The 22,293-nt window shown below is 46.1% G+C and overlaps 1 protein-coding gene across 11 annotated transcripts in view; it reads right to left on the bottom strand.

Annotated features, from left to right (window-relative positions):
* Nucleotides 1–22,293, bottom strand: part of LOC146811304 (C-terminal-binding protein 2) — a 102,081-nt gene that overhangs the window by 66,012 nt on the left and 13,776 nt on the right. The window lies entirely within an intron of this gene.

The raw sequence follows: 22,293 nt of genomic DNA, 5'->3' as shown, positions 1-22,293 counted from the left end.
CATCACTCATCTTTGCACTCCTGCATCTATCCATGGATTCATTCTTGCATTCACTCTCAAACACAACCATGATAAAACAAACAAACTCAATAACATAGGCATGCAATTGGAAACAAATAGACAAGAAAACCTGCTGCTCTCTAAACAGGACAGTATTATGTTTGCAAAAACAAAAATAGTTATAGTAGTATGTGTCCGTCTTGCAGTGGTATTGTAAATAGTTTTGAAGATATAGCAGGACAACCACACTTAAAACTAACACTATGGCCATCTTGGGGCACTCGGGCAGCTGGCTGCAGGGTGCTTTTGAGCCGTCGGGCGCTCAATGGATTGCAATGGAGAAGCTCAAGAACGAACAAAGGCTGCAAGCTCGGGGACAAAGATTCTTCAGGTGCGACCACCACTTCGAGAGGTAAGTTGGGTAGTTGAAGGATAGGTAGGCACCCAGGCGTTGGGCACAGGGGGCCGCAGGACGCCGGGGTGCCTTTTGGTGTCGGGAAATCTTACCCTCTGCTGGTCGCGGTTGGAGGAGTACCTGGTTCTGAGGCTGCAGGCGGCATCCGGAGAATCGAGGTGGGTCCTTGGATGTTGGATTCGGAGTCACAGTTGCCGGGGGGCCGCCCTCGAGGTCTTTGTCCGCTCCGGCACGGGCCAGGCTTGGCGGGTGCAGAGTGTGAAGGGTTCGCAGTTCCTGGCTGATGACAGGTGTCAGTTACTTGCTTTGAGCAGTACCACTGCTCGTGGGAGTCCCAGGTAGAGTCACAAGGCAGTCAGGTCCTCCGGGGTTTTTTGAGGTTGCTGACCACTGGAGATGCCGGGGTTTAGCAGGAGCAGGTTCGAGGGTCGACAGGCTGGTAGGGTTGCCAAGCCATGTCTTCCCTGGACCGGAAACAAGCTTCCTAGGACCGGTTTCTGGCATTTCAGCCGTCTTCAGCCAGGCTTGCTTGAATGCAGTGGCAAAGTGAGCAAGGGACTCACGTCTGAGCATACCCTGCCAACTTATGGCGAACAAAGCAAAAACCAAAGGAAATGGACAGAATATTGAACATTGCAAACACTCACCCCAGTCAACTGATTTGGGTTTAATCCATCACCGTTCTTTAGCCCACTCTTGCCAGAAACCGGTCCTAGGAAGCTTGTTTCCGGTCCAGGGAAGACATGGCTTGGCAGTTCGGGCTGGACTATTCCCATGAGGCACAGGGTCAGACTGATTTGCATATGGCCATGTCTGAACTGGGGTGGCAGAGTGGGCTAAAGAACGGTGATGGATTAAACCCAGATCAGTTGACTGGGGGTGAGTGCTTGCAATGTTCAACACTCCGTCCATCATTTCCTTTGGTTTTTGATGAGGCCAGAGATGCCAATTGGGTTTAGGCTTCAACACAGTTTTAGGGAAGGAACATAGGCCCTGGGTACCTGATTAGCAGGAGCCCAGGGTACACTCAGTCAAAGTACATCAGCAATTCAGCATACAGTGGGGGCATACCATGCAAGAAAGATGGCACTTTCTCACACCATCAAACTCATAAAATTTAAAAAGTAAACAATTTTATTTGACAAAGTAAAATACTCTTATTAAGAGGGTCTAACAAGGATTCTCAACGTTCAAATTTTCCACATGCAAAGTTGGTCAGAGGGGGAACCCAATACCAAACCCCTTGCCTACTACAGTAATCTGTGATATTTCATGTAACAAAATATCTCTCTGCAAACTGTAATACAAAGTAATAACACTCCACCCTTAAATGCCGATTGACCAATATATGCTTCTCACAATCGATAGGTTAGGTCTACTGCCTTTTAATTATAAATACTCAGGCACATAGCCTTCATAAATGTTGGACATAACCTACAACTAGGACCTACTGTATTGGGCATACGTTTTGCCATAAAGGCAACCCTCAGGTACATTGTAATAAAATTACAAATACATACAAAATTACAGTTATCAAAAGAGTAGAACTTCCCTCCCTTCTAATAGAGCTTATTAAGAATCTTTGGCTCTAGCCCTTCCACTGCACTTCCTGCCTTTAGGGAAATGTTACACACAGCAAAACTGAGATGCTTATGGTGCCAATTCAATGATCAAGGCTAGAGGCGGGATTTTCTGTGGGTCAAGAAGGCCCTCCGGGACGAAGGCACTCAATACTCCCGGATGTTCCCGGCGCGACTGCGGGTATCACTGAACGGCAAAACATTCTTTTATAATGATCCCGATGAGGCATGGAGTTGGTTGGAATCCTACCGAGCAGGGACGGGCAACGCAGAAGTTACTGAGGGACGGAAAGCAGAGGATCCGCAGCCGCGCCATGCGAGGCGCCCCAGAAGACAACGCCCTGGGGCACAGAGGCCCTCCACAACTCAGACAGCGAGAGAGAGAGAGAGAGAGAGAGAGAGGTCGGCAGCGCTGCAGGCCGTGACAGATCTCGCAGGCAAGTGGCTCGACGCTGCTGAGAATGACGGATTCCGAAAAGGGGACAGATTCTGATGGTACAGATGCAGGGAGTGTTGCTCTGCAGCACATCACTCCGGGGACTGCGGACGAGATTGTTGATGCCTGAAATTAAGCAGGGCCTAGTAAGAGGGGACAGTTGCACTGGTGTTATTGCCCTCGGGGGGTGGGGGGGTGGGGGGGAGTGGACATTGGGAGTCACTAGGGTTGAAGGTTCCTTTATAGTTTGGTATGGCGCCCGAGTACGGTGGGGCTTTGGACCAGATCTTCTTGGCGTTGGGCTCCCCCCTTAGTTTCGCTCTTAGAGTATCTCTCTGGTAGCTACCAGAGAGACTATAAGTGGATTGTTTGGATGGGTACTAGCTGTTTAGAGCCTGTTCTGGGGAGGGGTGTTGGGGAGACTTGGGGGGATGTTTTGGGGTAGTTAATGCCACCGGTACGCAAATACAGGGAGTGCAGTTGTGGAAAAGCGATAATTTGCATAATGGGAGCATTACCAGAGTTAAAATGTATTACGTGGAATGTACGGAGGATGCACAAGATGAGACGCCATAGGGTTCATGCTTATTTGGTGCGTAGAGGGGTGCAGATAGATTTTCTCCAAGAAACCCATATGGACAGAGTTGAAGGCCAGGCAAGGCAGCGCCGTTGGAGGGGGCAGCTTTTTTATACAATGTATTCTGCTTTCGCCAGTGGTGCATTGATTTGGGTGAGGGCGGGGTTTCCCTTTCAGCCGACCCAGCAACTAGTAGATCCAGAAGGGAGGTATGTGGCTGTAATGGGACGATAAGATGGGAGGGATGTGACGTTGTGTAGTGTGTATGCCCTCAATGTAGAACAGAAGTCCTATTTTGATAAGTTACCAGGGAAATTGACGTCCTTCCTGACCGGTTCAGTGCTATTGGAGGGTGATTTTAACTCGGTCACAGATACTGAGCTGGATAGGTCGCATCCGCCACTGCCCCAGGTGCCCATACACAAGCTTTCGAGAATCTGGAGGGATTGGCAGGCCGAGTGGGGGCTGATAGACACATGGCGCGCGCAACACATTGGGGAACGGGACTACTCTTATTAGTCTTCCCTGCATGATTTACATGTGCGGCTGGATGCAATGTTGTGCTCCCCAGAGGTTCATGCGTTGGTACGCCATAGTGAGTACCTGGCGAAGACCATATCAGATCATAACCCGCTGCTCCTGGCGTTGAAATGGTCTCGGGAACGACCTGGTATTCCCACATAGCATTTACGCCCGGAGGCTTTGGAAGACCCGGTGTTTCACGCTGAAGTGTGGGAGGGTAGAGCATTATTTCCTCGAGAATGCGGGGACGGCATCGACCCTGGCTCTGGAGCGGGATGCATTTAAAGTGGTGGTACGGGGCTTATGTATCGTTAAAACAGCAGGAATGCGGAGAAGGCTTTTGCAGGATATAGAAAGGGGGGAGCAGCGGTTGCGTCGGGCGGAGAGGGCCCACCCTGGGAACGCCGAGAATGCAGGCTGAGGTTGTGGCCGCAAGAGAGGAAGTGGCGACCCAAGTGGAGCGGTTACGCTGCTTTGATCATAAGGAGTATTTGGTATGGGCGTACACTGAGAGAGATAAGGTGGGCTCTCTACTGACGTGGTTGGCAAGTCCAGCTCCGAGGGGCACGCCCATACTGGCTTTGACCACATCAGCGGGGGTACCAGAATATACCCAGAAAGGGATTAATAGGATGTTTCTGGCATACTATGCTGAGCTAGATGAAAGTAAGTTGTGGGATACGAATGACAGCTTGAGTGAGTTTTTAGCTGGGTTACAATTGCCACGACTTGAGGAGGACCAGGGGGTTCTGCTGGGACAGGAGATCACGGAGGGGGAAATACATAGTGCGATAAAACTAATGGCGCACAAAAAAAAACCCGGGGGCAGACGGACTGCCGATAGAATTTTACTCTACATATGTTGATATCCTAGCCCCCAAACTTCGGGCGGTATACCGAGAGGCCCAGGACTTAGGGAGATAGCCTCTCGAGTGGAAACGGGCAATCATTATCCCGCTGCTGAAACCGGGTAAGGACTCACTATCTAGGTCGACCTATCGCCCATTGTCAATGTTAACGACGGACTACAAGATTTTAAGTAGGATTCTTGCGACCTGGCTTCTTCCCTATATGACCCACCTGGTCCATAGTGACCAGGCAGGCTTTATCCCAAAGCGAACTACTGCGACCAACGTGCGACGCCCCCTGCTGATTTTAGGAGAGGACCATAGCGAAACCCCTGACGCAGCGGTTCTCTGTTGATATTGAAAAGGCGTTTTATAGCCTAGAGTGGCCGTATCTGTACCGAGTCCTGCATGAGTTTGGACTTGGGGATTCTTTTGTAGGGTGGACGGAGCTTTTATATAGATAGGCGCCGGCGCGTGTGCGGGTGTGACTATCTCTTCGACTTGCCGGATTGGACGGGGCACGCAACAGGGATGCCCGCTCTCTCCGTTATTTGCCTTGGCCATGGAGCCTCTGGCCTCCCATGCCCGGTTGGGGAGGCATTATCCTGGTTTATCCCTTCGAGGGGCCATGCAATTTATTTCCCTCTACGCGGATGATTTGTTAATATTACTCCCGAACACATCCGCGGCTTTGGAGGGCGCGCGGCACTTGCTCCATATGTTTGGGGCTGAGGGTGAACTTGCTTGTTTCCGGTAGTGCCGACTGCGATGAACCCTCCCCAGCTGGAGGGTGTTAGCTGGGAGCCCCACTGTCTGCCTTATTTAGGCACCAATATTTATCACGCCCCAGAGGATTTACTGGAGGGTAATTTGGGTCGGGCCATACGTGGACTTAAGGGCAGTTTGGCGTTTGAGCACGTTGCCGGTAGCGGGGCGGGTGGCGCTCCTGAAGATGGTGGCGCTACAGCGCTTATTGTATTATTTTCGGACATTGCCGATCTGGTGCCGGGCTCCGTCTTACGACAGCTTCGCTCTATGGCTGGCGGGTTTCTTTGGGAGACGGGCAGGAGGCGGATGGGTGTATGGCAGTGCTAGACTTCAAGTGATACTATTTGGCAGCTCAGCTGCAGTGGCTCACGCAAGCCATGGTGCAGGAGTTCCGGGGCCCGGATGGCCCAGAGGGTCATTGGGTCCTGCGTTGTATCTTATCCTTCATAGTGCTCCAGCAGAAGATGCGTCTTGAACTGCTCACGGCTGAGGAGCGGACGCTGAGGATGTGCTGGAACCGGAGCCAGCGTCGTGCTGGATTCACCCGCCCAAATGCCCCGGAGATACCGCTGGGTATGTGCACGGCCTTTCCGCGTGGCGGGGATTGGGCGGCACTGGGAGGACCTGGGAATACAAGTGTTAGGAGACCTCTACGAAAACTAAACCCTGTTGTTATTCCAGGCCCTACAGCACAGATAAGACCTCCCGCGAGGGGATTATTTGCTGCACTCAGCGCTTATTTCGGCCATCCAACGCTATTGGAGGACGGGATTGTCGGAACCTCGAACCTCAATGGCGGGCCAATACGCAGTAATGGCTGCGGGGACCTTTAAGGCTATTACGTGCCTATACAGGCGTATGTTGACGGAGAACCTGGAACCGTTGCGAGCCTTGCAAGGGAAGTGGGAAGTGGACCTTGGCAGGGAAATTCCTGAGAAGACATGGGCTCAGTTGGTTAGGAGGGCCTGGAAGAGCACAAGGAATGCCAGGTTTCAATTGGCAAATTTTTATGTCCTGCATAGAGAATATCTAACGCCAGCAAAGCTTAACCAATATTTCGAGGCGGAGGTTGCTTAGTGTCCGCGGTGTGGTTTGGAAGAGGCGGACTTCCAACATATTATGTGGGGATGTACGAGCTTGGGAACATATTGGGAGGAAGTGCTGGATCCATTATTTAGTATAACAGACCGTACATTAGATCTAGAGCTGGGTACTTGTTTACTGCATTGGTTCCCGCATACTGCTAAAACGAAAGTGACTAGCAAATTCCTCGATTTGAGCCTCGTCTTAGCCAAAAGGGAGCTCACCATGCACTGTAAGTCACGTAGGGGGCCTAGCGTGGGGAGATGGCGGGTGAAATTACTCAAATGGGCGCAGAGTGAAGGTACACTTAGGTTGCAGCAAGCCTTACGTACTAATAACGAAAAGGCACAAGGATCAGTGAGGGAGTGGGAGGCCTTAGTTGCAGCACTGCAGGCTCCAGACGGATTCGGAAGAGGGGGTCAATCTTGGAGGATCGGGGGGGGGAATCCAACTAACGCATTGGAGCGAGAAGACAACCAATGTAGGAACAAAAGTAGTTAAAGTTAGATCTTTAAAGGCTACTTACCCCCAGTACCGTATTAGTGATTTTCAATACTGTTACTATATTAACTTCAGAAGCATTTTATTGGTCATAACACAGGATCTACAGGGGCACAGGTGGGGGGGGGGGGAAAGAGACAAGGAGATGCAGGTAACAAGAGAAGCGGCTTGCGATATATTATGGACAAGTTGTTGTTCTTATATTGCTGCTTCTGTCATTGTTGGTTGAAAATCAATAAAACAAAAAACTAAAATTTAAAAAAGCTAGAGGCCAGATTTTTATATTATTTAAAGGTGCAACAAAGGCAATGTGTGTCTGGAGTATTTGTTGTGAAAACAAAGGTTTGAATTGTTAAAGCCAACAGGCAATTAAGGAATGATTTTTACTGTACAGTGTTAAACCAGCAGACATGCATTTTGTTACATTACAGCTCTCAGATTAAATTTGCAAGCAAGAATTTTGGTGGCGATTACCACGTCTGACAAATTTTAGACTCTAGACTTCAATATAATTCTTGCTAGAACCTCTTTGGAAGGACTTACAGGCTTACTTTTCAGCCAGGATCTTGCAATAAAACACATATACATATATATATATACATATATACATATATACATATATATATATATATATATATATATATATACATACACACACATATATACACACATATATACACACGTATATACATATATACACACAGACAATATGCAAGATGCACTCTTGTTCACCATGAACGAGACCAGTGACATGCGGCTGCTCACTGCAGTTAAAAAGCACCATTCTCAAGAAACAGAGGCTATGTGCCAACTATGAAAATCGCTGAGAAGGTGTGGACCAGTGTGTAAAAATATTACACAGCGTTCATTCTAATTAGGTCAGCATTTCCATAGGAAAATATTTTTTGTTATGCTAATAAATTGGGCGCAATTTGACAAATCTTCACAAAGCTTTCCAAAAAACTGCTACTTTGTCTAGTTTGTGCATGGAACATTTCAAGGTGATCAGTCAAGAGGGGACAGAGAAAAAAAGGCGTTCCCAAAATGTAAAATCCCCATGCATTTTCCATAGACATTTAAAGAAGCACTACCGCAAAAACTGCTGAACGGAATTACACCAAATTTGTCAGGAAGCTAGATTTTGGTCCAGAAAGCGCACTTTGTGATTTGGTGTAAATCCAATCAGTAGTTTTGGTAATATTACAAACCCAAAATATTTATCTTGAAGGCTGGGTTTGAGAGACTCTTGCCTATTAAAAAAAAAAAAAAAAAAAAGAGTCTCTAGGAGCAGGTAGGGACACCCTGCTCCTATAGGCCCTGTGGGATGGGTTACCACAGGGCATAGATGCCCTGGGGTCAAACTATAACTATGTGTTTTTAAACACTGCGATCCCATGAAGTCGCGCAGGATTAAATGTAAAAAATAAATCCCCCTCCGCATTTTCAGAAGGAGGCATGTGGCCTCCTTCTCTAAGCCAGAGATGGGCCCAGAGGACCCCATTCCCGAGGTCAAATTAATCAAAAAGGGTAGGGCTCATCCCACCACCCGAGCTTTAAGAGGCCCTGAGGACCCTATTACCCAGCATAGAAAATAGATTAGTAACTTTGACCTCTGGGGATAGGGTCCCCAGGTCCTTATTGAGCTTGTGGAGGGGTGCCATGTGCCCCCCTCACTTAAAATTAAAGTATGGCCCCAGGGGGATGGGGTCCATGGGTCTCCCCTTCCCCTATTAATATATTTTTGCCACTAGGGGATGGTCCCCGGGACCAATTGCCACTTCCTTTTAAATGCTCTGCCTAATTAGGGGGGGGGGGGGGGGGGGGACACACTCAATCCTGGCATATGGCTTGCACTACAATGTGGCTTTCCCTGGGAGGAGGGGAATGTGATCATTTATGCACTCAAACAAAATACCTTAAGGGAGAATCTGCTTTACAGCTGTTCTAAACACAGACCAAGGTGCCTTGGATTATTCCACAATGGCTTAAATTGTATAAGCATTACTCTTTAGAAAATCTGACTAATCATGGCATCATTTGTATTTTAAAAGAGCTCGAATAACAGCTTTTCTGATTATGCTGATTTTATACCAAAGTTTGGATTCTAGCAAGACTCTGATTTTACTGCATTTTTGTATATCTACATAGATGGGCTGAAAGTAGATGGAAAGCTGCAGTTCCAGGTTCGGATGCCCTGTACGATTTTGGCCATCTACTAACAAGCATTTACAACTGTATTCAGCTACTTCTACCCATCTCTTCCCACACTGGAGTTCGGGAGAAAACTCTTGACAAGGACAGAAAGCATTTTTCCAATGTAAAGAAGAAGTGAGTGTAAACAAAGATAACTTGCAGTTGCTCAGTAGAACTTTGCATAAGCACATATATACATCTGTAGCTTCACAAAGGTTTGTAAGGAGTACGGTTTCCAAGTATTCTTCGGTAAACTTGTGAAATACTGAAAGTCATAAATATGCACGAATACAAAGACTTATATTAGGTTTACTATACGACGCCTCCAAGAAATGGTATCCAAAGTTGCACAACCATTTTAACAAAACAGCACCGCCAAATTTTAACAAAACCTTTTGTTTAACGTTACAATATTCATGTATGCCGTTTATTTTAATAGCAAACAATCACCAATTTTGCTTATAGTCTTCTGCGTATAGCCAGGGTGCATCATAAGTTGCCTAAACTTTTTACAATTTCCAAACATGTCTGCATGTTTTTGCACTGGAACTACCATCAGTAATGCAAGAGGAGCTCACAGATCACTGTATTTCCTTACAGTGATGGCCCCAATAGTAAAGTCCTTGTATTAATGTATCATATATACAAGTTTGAGTAATTCACACATATATTTGCTATAGGAATACCACATCATGGAGGATAGTCAGCTCCCAACTGGATTGAATATAGCTTGCCTTCTAAAGCAAAGTAAGCTAAAATTGACCTATTATAAAGTTTTGTCTTTCAGTGAATTACAAAGAAAGCGTGGAAACTTGCAAGCATCACTTGCCATGTAGCAGCTAAACAAGAATCTTACCAGTTTCAACTATAGGATGTACAACTATGTATTAAAAGGGCGATTCGCTAAACTAAACAAGCAAAAGGCAGTAAAATCTAAGTGGATAACAAGATTGTAGCATTTTTAGAGCAATACAGATGAATATACATTTATTTTGTCAAACGAAGGGTGTAAAAGACGCTAAAAAGCAAAGTTTCTAGGAAAACGTTAACACCACCTCAAGACCCAGAATACTGACCGCAATCCACTGCATCTCCATGGCAAAAAGGATTCCATCAGTGTACAAGTCCTCGCATCTCTGAATGTTTAAAAGTAGACACATCCTTTCATTTTCCTCATTCTGAACTGGTATGGTGTGTTATGGTATGGCCTGTCATTGTATAGTATGGTAAGAGAGAGTGGTCAAAAGCCACGGACCCAGGGTGGGAGGGAGGCAAAGGCATATGGATAAAGGGGCGGGTGAAGGCAACACAGATGGATGAAGAGAGGGCAACACAAGGAAATATGTCTGCAATACAACTAAAACAACAAAAGTCAGAAAAATGTGATACGCATACTGCAAAAAAGCCCCAGGAATCGAAGCTGGGATGGATGAGGCCAGGGACACAAGGGTAGAAGGAAGGAGTGGGATGGAGGGTGCAAAGACAACACAGAAGGACAATATCCATCAGATCAAAAACTATTTTCATAAAAATATACTTAACACACAGTCTGAAAATAAACATTTTCTCCACTGTGAAGAAGCAAGTTTGAAGCAGGAGAGGGAGTTGGATGGAAATGGACAACCTGCAAACACATGCAATATGGAGTGCTTGCTCCCAAAGGAAAAAAAAAGGCCAACGTTTAAGAACAGCAGAAGGACACTCCGTGGGAACGAAAGCTGTTCTTTTGGCCATGAGCAACAGGAGGGACCAACACTAAGGGGAAATGAAACCAGCACGCGATAAGCAAACAAAAGCATTAAGAATAATGAAGTCAAATGTGAAGCAATGGCAGGTTTTAAATCCCTTTCAACTAATACAATGTTTCACAAGCAACAGCACATGTGCCATCTTAGGCAAGACCTAAAAATAAGAGTCGAAGTACACTGACTTCAGACGGAGATCTATAGGAGGATATATTACTCACCTGAAACGCTCAACTCACCCTCGATAACCCATAGAGGTCGAGATGTGCCACACTAAAACCTATATTGAATTTTCTTTTACCTGTCAAGCAAGAACCACCACACAATTTGATAGAATTTTTAAACCAGAGGTTTTTGTTCATTATAATGGGAACAGGTTGTAAATTTTAATTCTAGATAGTTAATTAATTTAGCTGCTACCATGTTACAGCTCATTGTGCTATTGTTGTTCTGAATATCTGTAAAGGGGGAAATACAATAGTTCTCTACACCCTTAAGATAGAATTAATGGAACAGAAATGGAAACTATTACTTGCCTGTCAACAAATGTTTGAAGCTAGCTGTGTTGTAGATTTGCATGCGGAGAGTCATTCGGGCATCTAGTACTGAGTTTAGAATATTACAAGTTGTTAACTTTAAGAATGTAACTTTTGGTTTTGAGAATGACAGGCAATTATATAGCTGAAACCCCAATGGATCAGCTTGCAGTCTACACCTTGGATTATTTTATTTTACCACGTTGGTATAGGCGTGGGCCCTTTTTAACATGCTAACTGGTATAGAAAACCTGAATACTCTGCACAATCAATATGGCTTTGCCCCTTGTAGAAAGGGGTTTCCCCAAGATGTGTGGGTTCCAACAAGACAAATAACTTGTCTGGCTTAAGGGACAGGACACATCTATGAAGTACAAGTGTTTGAAATCCAGTGAATGCAGTGTTGCTCTTTCTGACCTGCTTCAAGGGATTTGCTTGAATGTCAAGTACTTGACCTCTGTGAAAAGGCGATGCAACCTTTTGAACGAATCGCTGATTTATGTGTAAAACTTCTTTGTCTGTGTGGACTGGAATGAAAGGTCCTTACTGATCGGCGCATAGGGTTTGTCAGTTCTGCACGAGGAAGTAATTGCCATTAGAACTGCAACTTTTTACATCTCCCTCTGATGTGAGCACGAATGTAGTGATTCAAACAGCACCTTCTATTTCTTGTTTGAGTAATGTGGACATCCCAAAAAGAAATGAGAGGTGCACTTGGTGGAACAATTCCTATTAACCCCTCCAAGAAGACTTTAATTTCTGGGATATTCCAACCAGAATGGATCGTCAGTTTTTAAAGTATACAGCTATTGCTCACAAACTAACTAGAAGGGTGTAGGCCAGTCCAGCTTCCATAACAGAATAAAATATTGCACAATATGCAAGTGTGATGAGTCCCATTGAGTAGAGGCTCACTAACAGAAACTAACATTTTTAGGTTGAGCCTGGGCAGTGCATGCGCTGCTCTGCGAACCATACTGTATTGGAGTATGGAATAGAAGCCCCGCCCACTCTGCCCATATTGGTCATTGGCTTGTGTCATTGTCCTTCGTAAATGCTGGCTTCAGATTCGTTAATAGGTTTGTTAGTCCCTCCTTAGTACCGCCCTGTCTTCATTTGTAACCTCCCATGAGGACTGGCCCTTTTACTTCGGTTGTTACAAGGTGAGTCTTTCAGTCATTCAGCGCGCCATGCTCACTTTCTAAGCAGCCTGGGACACTGGAGGCCGCTTCATTGCATAGGTCTCGCATTTACAAGAGTTTGAGCTATTGGCATTGTACATGACCATGCCTTTTTTTAATGCGTTATTTATCAAAACATGAATAAAAGGCAGTCATTTATAATGCAAATAGCTTAAACTCTCGCAAATGCGAAAACTATTGTATTGCAAATGCTTTTTTCCAACCTTGCTGCACAGAATGTTCATGTAACAAGGCTGGTGTGCTACTTGAAGAATAGGCTACGTTAAGGAACCCAAATTCTAAGACTTCAGGAGCCAAAGTACTACATGCAGTAAATCTGGTTTGGGACTGTCAATTTGCACTTTGACATGGTCAACAAGTCTGGCCAAATCTGAGCTAGTAGAGAGCTGCATGGACATGTCAAGAAATTGGGAATACCATACCTGTATTGGCCATGCTGGTGCAACTAATTTAAAGATCATGGGCGATTGCTGCACTTTTCGTACAAATGCTGCAAACAGTGGAACAGGCAGAGCAGCTTTGCAAAGAAGCAGTTCTTTGAATATGTGGTCTGCTAGAAGGTGGATGTGAGCATTTGAAAGTCCAGTACCACATCTCTCCTGCTATTTGAGACGCATGTAGGGATAGTGTCCCTCCCAGTTTTGAAATGCAATATATGGATGGCATGTTGTTGGCATGTGTCTATGCAGATTTTTGCAGCACAAGTGATTTGAAAGCTTTCAGTGCCAGAAACACTGCTCCTAATTCTAACACATTAATGTTGAATAGTTGTTTTACACTGGTCGATTTCCCATGAACTATCGAAGGTGGTGTGCATTTGAACCTAGGGATCTATAGTGTTGCCCTATCGTCAGATTGCGAGTGTTCCAACAGAGCAGCTTGTGCTTGATTGGAGACGTCTGCTCTAGATTTCACCAAGCCTGCAGATGCTCAGCCCCCCCACCAGAATGCCAAGCACTCTTAGAACTGACACATTTGCCGGCATACACGGGGAACTATCACAAAGCCTATCAAATTCAACAAATTAAATCAGCAGTCTTTAGTCCGAGTTTAAGACTTCTAGAGAACTGAAAGGAGTCTCAGAAATGCATGTACTCTCTCCAGAATTGGTATTCAGTGTTGCAGTGGCTGCAGATGTTGAGCCATAACTGAAAAGGTTTAGAAACTGTTTCCCAGTGTGAAACAGGCATTGCACCCAAGATGGGAGAAGAGTCTGCAGTTGCAATAAGAACACCCTTACTGCTGGAGGACACTCAAACTTGGCTATATAGGTATCCTTTTTAAGAGCCTCACCAACATGAGGGCTGAACAAATAGACAACTGCCGTACTTTAGGGCAGAACCAGGAAATGCATTGCTAAGCATGGCAACTTAAAAATGACGCTGGTGTTGATCTGGCAGCATGCCTTTTCTGAAGCATTATCCAAAGAGCAGCTTATACATACACGGTGACAATTTCTTTACTCTGATATTTTTCTGGAAGATGATGGACGAGAGTTCATTGGAAACAGTCATATTGGCTTAGTAATAGTTGGGGTGTGGCAAAAAAAAAAAAAAAAATTTACATCCACGGCCGCTCATACACACTACATTAATGCATTTGCTTTCCTCGTTAGGGAGATGCCCATGAAGGACTATAGGAGTTTGTCGTCAAAGTTCTCACATGCTGCTGAAGCCTTTTCCTGGGATCTTTTGACTCCATGACGACGTGGTATGCCCACCTACTAATCACAACAGTTACAGATAGTTCATTTGCACGTTAAGGGCAGACACTCCAAAATGCTTTTTTGGTCTGAATTTGAGGAAAGTACAGATTACATATCCAGAGTCTAGGACAAATTCATCCGACCCTGCCCCTTTCAAGGAGTAAGTCTTGTGCAACCTGGTAGATTTGTATGATGTCTTTTGAAACCATAAGAGTCCGCCAAGCTGCAGTAGCAGCTGCACGTTTTTTTGGTGTCACCTCCTCTGTAGCCTTGTATAAAAGCCCTATTATTCGGAGGCCTCGCATAGGCAGCGTTTGCACGGTCTCTTCGAGACATACAGCATCTAGGATATGGGCTTGTAAAAAAAAAAAACCCGCTCATCTTTTTAAATTAGTTCCTGTTGTTGTCCTTTAAAAAAAAAAAAAAAACTGGCTTTTCATTGGTGAATACACTTAGTAGTCCCTCCTTACAGAGATTTGTATCCTTCCATGATGACTGGTCTTTTACATGAGTTCTTACTGTTAAGGTTATTTATACTTCGAGAGACCTCTTTTCAGTTGGACTGCGTCTTTGCTCATTAAGTGTTCTGTTTACTGGTGCATTGAAACTTCCGTCACTTCATTTGATTACCATCTGGTCGTTTTCTTTGCTTGCCCTTCCTTAATCTCCCAGTGGCCCCCCTCACCCATCCCACAACACTGCTCCAGGCCCCCACCACCCCTTTGAGGTCACTTCTATTTTGCTCACAACACTGCTTATTTTGATTAGGCACGGGAAGATTCAGAGATTTGCCCCTAATCACAGGATATTGACTGCGCAGAGGCCCAAAATTGGCTCTCCCACTCCAAAGTCAGCATAACTGGCCTTAAAGTCTCACCCTCTCCCAGAAGGAAAAGAAAACATATCTAACTGAATGTGTCATTCAAGCATTACATGGGACTTAAGCGCTTCTATCACAAAGCTGTTCCGCCCTTGTTTAACTCCTGTCCCCGTTTGGCTTCCGACATGTGCCCATTCTCCTTTAACGATTGAGCACCCGCAATCTGGTTGCGCCTACCTTAACATGTCTGCCTATTGCAGGATGTTACACCTCCCATAGAAACTGGCTACACAAGTCTGGCTACACTGCGCATGTATGCAGGGTCACAGGTTACAAATATCTTTTTGCAAACAGCAAGGTGGCCTCCGAGGATCCCAAGAGTGAGAACGGTGAAGGCAAGAGGAAGAGAAAACAAGGTAGGAGGCAGGAGAATGCACCAGGTATCGACATACTACTGCAAGGGTCCCTGCCTAGATTGACTGCTCTGCATGCATGGTGTCATTAAGGTCTTATTTGATGTACTGCATAAAAAGGTGCAGAATTGGAATCGGAGTGGCCAGTGTACTTTTATAACAGAACGGTAAACAAACTTATCCTCGAAAAATAACATACGGTGTGTTATGAATCACAGCTAGTAGTGTAGTTATGTTAAACAACCATTTGCAAAGTAATCGGTCTCGCATTGCTGAATGTTTGAGCTTTTGGTTGTGCATTATTATTTGCAATGCCAATAGGGCAACTTTTCAGTAATGAGACCTATTGCACTGCAAAAGTTTGTTTTTCCTGGCCACTGCACAACTTCAAAACAAGCATTGGCATAACCAATAGGTCTCGCCTTTGGGACCTTATAAGTGTTTAGCCATGCAACAGTTGCAAAACTAAATACTTATAAGGTCCCAAAAGCGAGACCTATTGGCTATGCCAAGCGGTGCGAAAGTGAGGGATCGCGATCAAACATCAAAGCGGCCCTGCGGCCGCAAAAGTGAAATTAATAGCGGTAAAGCACGGCGCCCGCGCACATGCACTGTAGCTCTAGGCTGGCCTGGTAGCACTTTTTGGAGCCCTCTCAATAAGTCTCGCCAGACCAGCGCATGCGCTGGGTCAGGCGAGACCTACACAGCGCACCAAACTTTAACTCAGATCAGAGGTCGAAATGTTGATACATTGCTGGTTCCGGCTGAGTGTCATTCTTGAAACCAAAATTATTTAGGTACACATCTTTTAATATCACAAACCCAACAATAGAGGGCAGAATACGGCATAGTACGTGATCAACAATACATGCTGCTATAAACTAGATAGGAAAACCCAATCAGTCTCAACAATGCCAGAGTAATTGGCCTGGTCAACGTGAATGTCTTTTAGCCATGTTGTCTAGCAGCACATCTGCTGTTAATTATGGCTGCTAGGCATTAAACCTAGCGGGCAAGCCACGGGTGCCAATATGAGTAGTCAGTCTCGGGTCCTTCACTACATCCAGGACCTTATCGTTTGTCTGCTATAATGGAGGGTAGGTAAAAACCATATAATAACTTGATCCAGCCAAGCATCTCTTGGCCCAGACCAATCTTCTCTAGGGTCATTTTGAGGAAAGGCCACCTCAAAGTCACAAAGGTCTTTATGTTGCGCAATACCACCAATTGAAAATCTTCACCAGATTCACCAGCCTCTATCAGCCACAGAAGTCAACGAATATTGAGGAAGGTGTTTCTCCCAAGAAAAAAACAGTTTTGTTTTGGTGAACTAGTTGATCAATCATTGGGAGTAAACCATTAGCCAACAGCTTGACCAGTACCTTGCAATCCAAAATGTATTAACAATAGTGGGCAGCGGTAAAGCAAATGCATGGGATCTCTCTCAGGTTTTGGAAGCACGATTGTCAAGGCTTCCCATAGATACTGCAACAATTCACCGAACCGCTTAGCTGCATGGTACATGACCAGCAACTGGTGTAGTTTGTGCCCTATACACTGTATAGAACTCCAGCGGAAGGCCAGCCAGCGGGTCTTATTACATGCCACTTGAGCCACAGCTGCATGCGCTTCCTCAAGCCACATGGCAAACACAAGGAGATGATGGACGGAGCGCTGAAACTTTTCAGACACTCCTCCCCAGTCTCAGATCTGGGTTTAATCATCCACCATCATTCATTAGCTCATTTCACCACCCCAGTTCAGACCCAGCTAATATGCAAATCAGTCTTGACCCTGTGCCTCATGGGAACAGTCCAGCCCAAAATGCCAAGCCAGGTCTTCCCTGGACGGGAAACAGGCATTCTAGGACCGGTTTTGGGGTAACACCACTCTTCAGCCAGTCTAGCTTGAATCCAGTGGCAAAGTGAGCAAGGGACCCAAGTCTTACAAGCTTACAGTTCCTGGAAATATAATCGATCCACCAGAAACAAAGGGATTGAATAGATTCGGTCCTCAAATGAAGATCATCAATCCCCTGTGGTGCTGCATATATAGTCTGCAAAGGCCTCATTTGCACCCAATTGAGTATTTTGTACCAGTGCCACATGTGTTCTCACAGCCCCAGCTATGGTTCTGGGGGTTACCTCTGAGCTCAATAACTAGACGAGAACTCGGCCCAGCTTGTCCCCCACCCCACGTGACCTGGACTTGTGGGATCTATAGTCCACCATTCGAAGCCTGTGACTGTTCGGTGTGTTCCTCAAGTAAGGCTCTAATTCGACATCTGTAGCCCAGTGATTTATTTATCTGCCTCATTTTCAGCTACACATGATCTGTTCTACAGCAAACAAATTGCTACGCAATGCCGATTGAGTGCCCCATATGGTCTTGATTAATTGGCCATGTATTACTACCTTTAGATGCCTTCCAGTCTACAGCCACAACCAAAGCAGAACATTTGTTCACTGCAAAATAATGCTGAATATAAGCAGCTATTGTGATTCTGTGGGGTGGAGCCAATATGGCCTCGGTACGCAAGTACCATGTGGCACCCAAAATCTATCCCACGAGAACTCTAGTTCAAGAGGGTAGTGATCTGAAATAGCATGCTTCAAGTACTCAACATCCAGCACATTAGACTAAAATGCACTGTTACAGAAAAAGTCTAATAGTGTGGGCAGCAAATGGTCCGGAGAATAAAAGGAATGCCGTCTAGCAGTGATGTGCATCAGCCGCTATATGCAAAAACAACAATTGATGGACAGAATGCAGAACAATGTCATACATTCACCCCAGTACAGAGATCTGGGCCTAAATCCATCGTTTTTTTGCTCACCATGCCATTCCAGTTTGAACCCAGCCATATGCAAATCAGTCTTGATCCTGTGCCCCATGGGAACAGTCCAGCCCGAACTGCCAAGCCAGGTCCTCCCTGGACTGGAAACAAGCATCCTAGGACCGGTTTCGGGCTTTCAGCCCTCGTCAGCCAGGATAGCTTGATTCCAGTGGCATGGAGAGCAAGGGACTCACGTCTGAGCATACCCTTCCCACTCAGGGTGACAAATGCAAAAACAACAATTGATGGACAGAATGCAGAACAATGTCATACATTCACCCCAGTACACCCCAGCCGCTATATGCCAAGAACCTGCCCAGAGGAGGCTCAGTGATGTGTTGTGAAGTCCTGTGTGCCCATTAAAAGAGGGGGGGGGGGGGGGGGGTGTACTAGCGTCCGGGAGAGTGAATCGAAAACTACTGAATAATTTGTGTTTGGGGCTAAAACAGCCACCAACACCAAAGAGTCACCATCGAAGGTCCTTCCAACCAACAAGTAATTCCCTTGGTATCCAAGCACAAACGGAACAGCTGGGGATATCTACACCAGAACCCCCGTACCAAGGAGTTGTACGTTGTCCCATATATCTGCCCCTCCACATTCCTGCCACCTTCTGGACTATGGTGCTGAAAGGTGCGTTTCTTTTAAGTACATGATGAGTGCCTGCCTACGCTGGCGGTATGCATTAATTTTAAGGGGTTTAATGGGTGTAACCATACTGCATATGTTCCAGGAAAAAACTGTACCTAGGACTCTCTGGACCACTGTGCTAATCACATGGCGCCATGATCATATCAAACCCCTGGTTCACCCAGGGACCCCCTTGAAAGCCTTCCCACTTACCCCTGCCTGCCTCCCCCATTCCCACAACTCTATTGGAAATTATTGAAACGGCAGCAACAGACTAAACTCCTACTCCAAGACGAAGAATAGAATATCTTTGCCATTACATACCCCAAACTAAAGAGCAACACCATGAATGGTTTGGTTAACTATTTCCCCAACAGGGTGTTGCAAATGCGACACAAGGAGCCCAGGTCTCCGGAATGCAGGGCCCCTCTCTTGTCCATACTTAGGCTAGCAGGGTCTCTCGCTGGCAGCGGAAGTAGTGCTCCACTGAAATGGCCAAGCATCAGGGTTCAAACCTATATCCTTGAAGTCAGATAATATCTGCAACCTAGGTGTCAAAGAAAAATAAACAAAAGAAAAAATACTTGGTGCCCAAGATTCAGGGCTCACGAAATTTGTATAGAAAAATGTCACGCGTACATCATTGTCAAAAATTGTTTTTGCAAATAATTTGTATTAATAGATGTGCTTGTTATTAGAGCTAGGTGTTCTTACCTGGTGACAGAATCTCTTTCTCCGTTAAATAACGGTTCATTGTCTGTCATTGCGGGTATATTGCTCATCTGGTAATGAATTTAATCCTCAGTACTCCGATTAATTCACAGTGATGGTATCAGTTTTGTGATCATTTGCCATATCTTGCATGCACAGTTTTCTCGCTGAGATATTTGGTACAATAAGTCACATAAGTAAATGAACTTTGTGAACCACCTCTGTTGTCAGCTGTGTCCTTGACTAAATGATATCAATGCCTTAAAAAGAAAAACTATTTCTTATTGTAGGAAAGTGCCCCTTTTTTACATGGTTACCCCCTAACCTTTTGCCAGATGCCAGCTTGACTGAGTGTGCCCTGGGTCCGTGCCAAACAGGTTCCCAAGGCCTGTGTTCTTTCCCAAAACTGTTCCTTTGTTTCCACAATTGCACACCTCTGGGCCACATGCAAGTCTCTTGTAAAAGGTACCCCTGGTACCAGGGGCCTGGTGACCAGATAGGGTCTCTGAGGGCTGCCGCACGTATTGTGTCACCCTCAGAGACCCCTCACCTGAATATCCACACACTGATTGCAGGCTGCGTGTTTTGGTGCAGACTAAACTGAAGAGTCCACATGGCATCCATCCCTGGTTCCCATGCCCACCCACACTGCCTGTAGCATGGCTAAGTCACCCCTCTAGCAGGCCTTACAGCCCTAAAAGGCAGAGTGCACCATACCACCGGTGAGGGCACAGCTGCATGAGCAATACGGGCCGACAGTGTCTGTGCCATTCACAGGCATTGTAAGTGCAGTGAGGCCATTTTGAGTATAGGGGCTGGAAGTTTGGCATTGTGAACGCGATAGACCCAGGATGAGTACACTGAAAACTGGCATATTTGGTACCAAACTTGTCAGCACATTAAACCCCTACTGATGCCGGTATGGGATTTAATGTAAAATGCACTCAGAGGGCATCTTAGATATTCCCCCAGGAAAAATACAAGCCCTTGTGTGGTTCCTGACTGGCTACCAGCCATTCCCCATCACCAGACACGTTTCTAGAACCCTGGGTAGAGAGCCTCCGCGTCTGGGTCCTTAAACAAAGCCCATCCTGGGCAGAAGTGTCATGCCTCCTCCCCGAGGATGGGCAGGGTCCATGAAGGTGAAGCTTCAAAGGCTTGCCGCCTCTGTTAGCTACCCTCAGCATCTACCTCCCACCGGTTCTGACCCCCACTTTAGGCAGGAGAATCAGCGGGAAAACCTAGTGAGAAAGAGGGGCAAGTCCCCCCTTCGCCAACCCCACCCCTCAGGTGAGGGAGGCGAAGTGAAGCACACATCTCAGTCCTCACCATCTTGAAGATGAGGGGATTCCAACCAATCCGGACAAGGTATATGCTCCCCTCCCACTAGAGGATGGAATAAGAGGGGGTTTGGACACCCCAGGGAAGGAACCCATTGGTCCAAACCTGCACGCCCGTTTAACGCCCCTAAAGTTAGTATTTAGGGGCACCCCTGAAACTTGCTCCTTAGATTCAACAAGACGAAGGAGGACCGAAGAGCTGTGCTACAAAGAGTGACAACTGCTTTGACCCCAGCCCTACCGGCCAGTCTCCTGCTTTGGAACCCCAACAAGCTGAAACCATTGTGTCCAGCAGTCAGCAGCTTCCAAGAACCCCGGGGACCTGCCTTTCCTTAAAGTAAAGACTAACTTCCTGTGGACACCGAATTTGTCGAACTAACTCCAGCTCAGACACAGGATCAGGACGAAACCGCATGTCTGCCCCCGACGCCCAGAGCCCGAGTGGCTCAACAACACAGCGAGGTCCCCCCCTAGCGATCCAGACATGGGATCCTGTGTTGGACGCACTCCTCCAACCTCCAAAGCTACACTTGCAGCCTCATCTTGAAGGGTCCCCCTAACCGCGACTGGACCTGAAGAAAAAAAATGTACACAAAAGGACACCCCTGCACCCGCAGCCTCCCGGCCTTGGGGAGCTCAACCGACAGCGCCTCTGTGACCAGCAACACTAGCTTGGGCTTCAAGACGTTGGGGCCCTTCTCGAAGTCTCCTGTGCCGAGCCTGCAGAGTTTCTTCACAACAGACATGTTCAGTTGGTTTGCATTGGGAGCCCAGTGCCTACCCTACAGCCTATTGCCAGAGTACAGTTGGAGGTGCGCTTTCGGTGCTCCCTTTATGCCTACCCTTGATCCTGGGCCCGACCCAGAAACCACAGGCACCTACCTGAGACCGGTGCTCTTCTGAGTACCGTCTCCATAGCCCTACATTGAGTCCCAACCTCTTTTGATCTTAGCAACCAGCCGCCCCTGTGCCTCTGAGGGTGCACTTTCTTTACCTACCTGACCCCTACCCTGTGTAAGGGCTACCAGCCCAAGACTGAACTACAAAACAGAGTACTTATCTGTAAGTCACTAACCTTCTTTTCCTCTATTGGAATACAATGAACTGTAACATTACATTGCATAGCTTTGTCATTTCAAAGTCTAAAACTGTATTTGATTGACAATTACAGAAAGTTTTCTTGAAACTATAGTACTTTCGGCATTGACAAACCCATACTACATTCTTTAATGGTATTGCCAGTTTTACAAACTGTATAACTTACCTGCACCAAGGGATTCTTAGTTCTAGTAATAAAAATAACAAAGTAACTCTTTATACAAGCAATTGGTCTGGATTCAGTCCGAGTGTGTGACATCATTTCTTGCCACAAAGTGTACAATAAGTTCTTAACACTACCCTCTGATAAGTCATACTGCTCGGTCCATTTACC

The sequence above is a fragment of the Triturus cristatus genome, chromosome 7 (assembly GCF_964204655.1).
Source record: "Triturus cristatus chromosome 7, aTriCri1.1, whole genome shotgun sequence".
Classification (NCBI taxonomy): domain Eukaryota; kingdom Metazoa; phylum Chordata; class Amphibia; order Caudata; family Salamandridae; genus Triturus; species Triturus cristatus.
The sequence above is the reverse complement of the archived record's forward strand: the minus strand, read 5'-3'. Positions and strand labels throughout refer to the sequence as shown.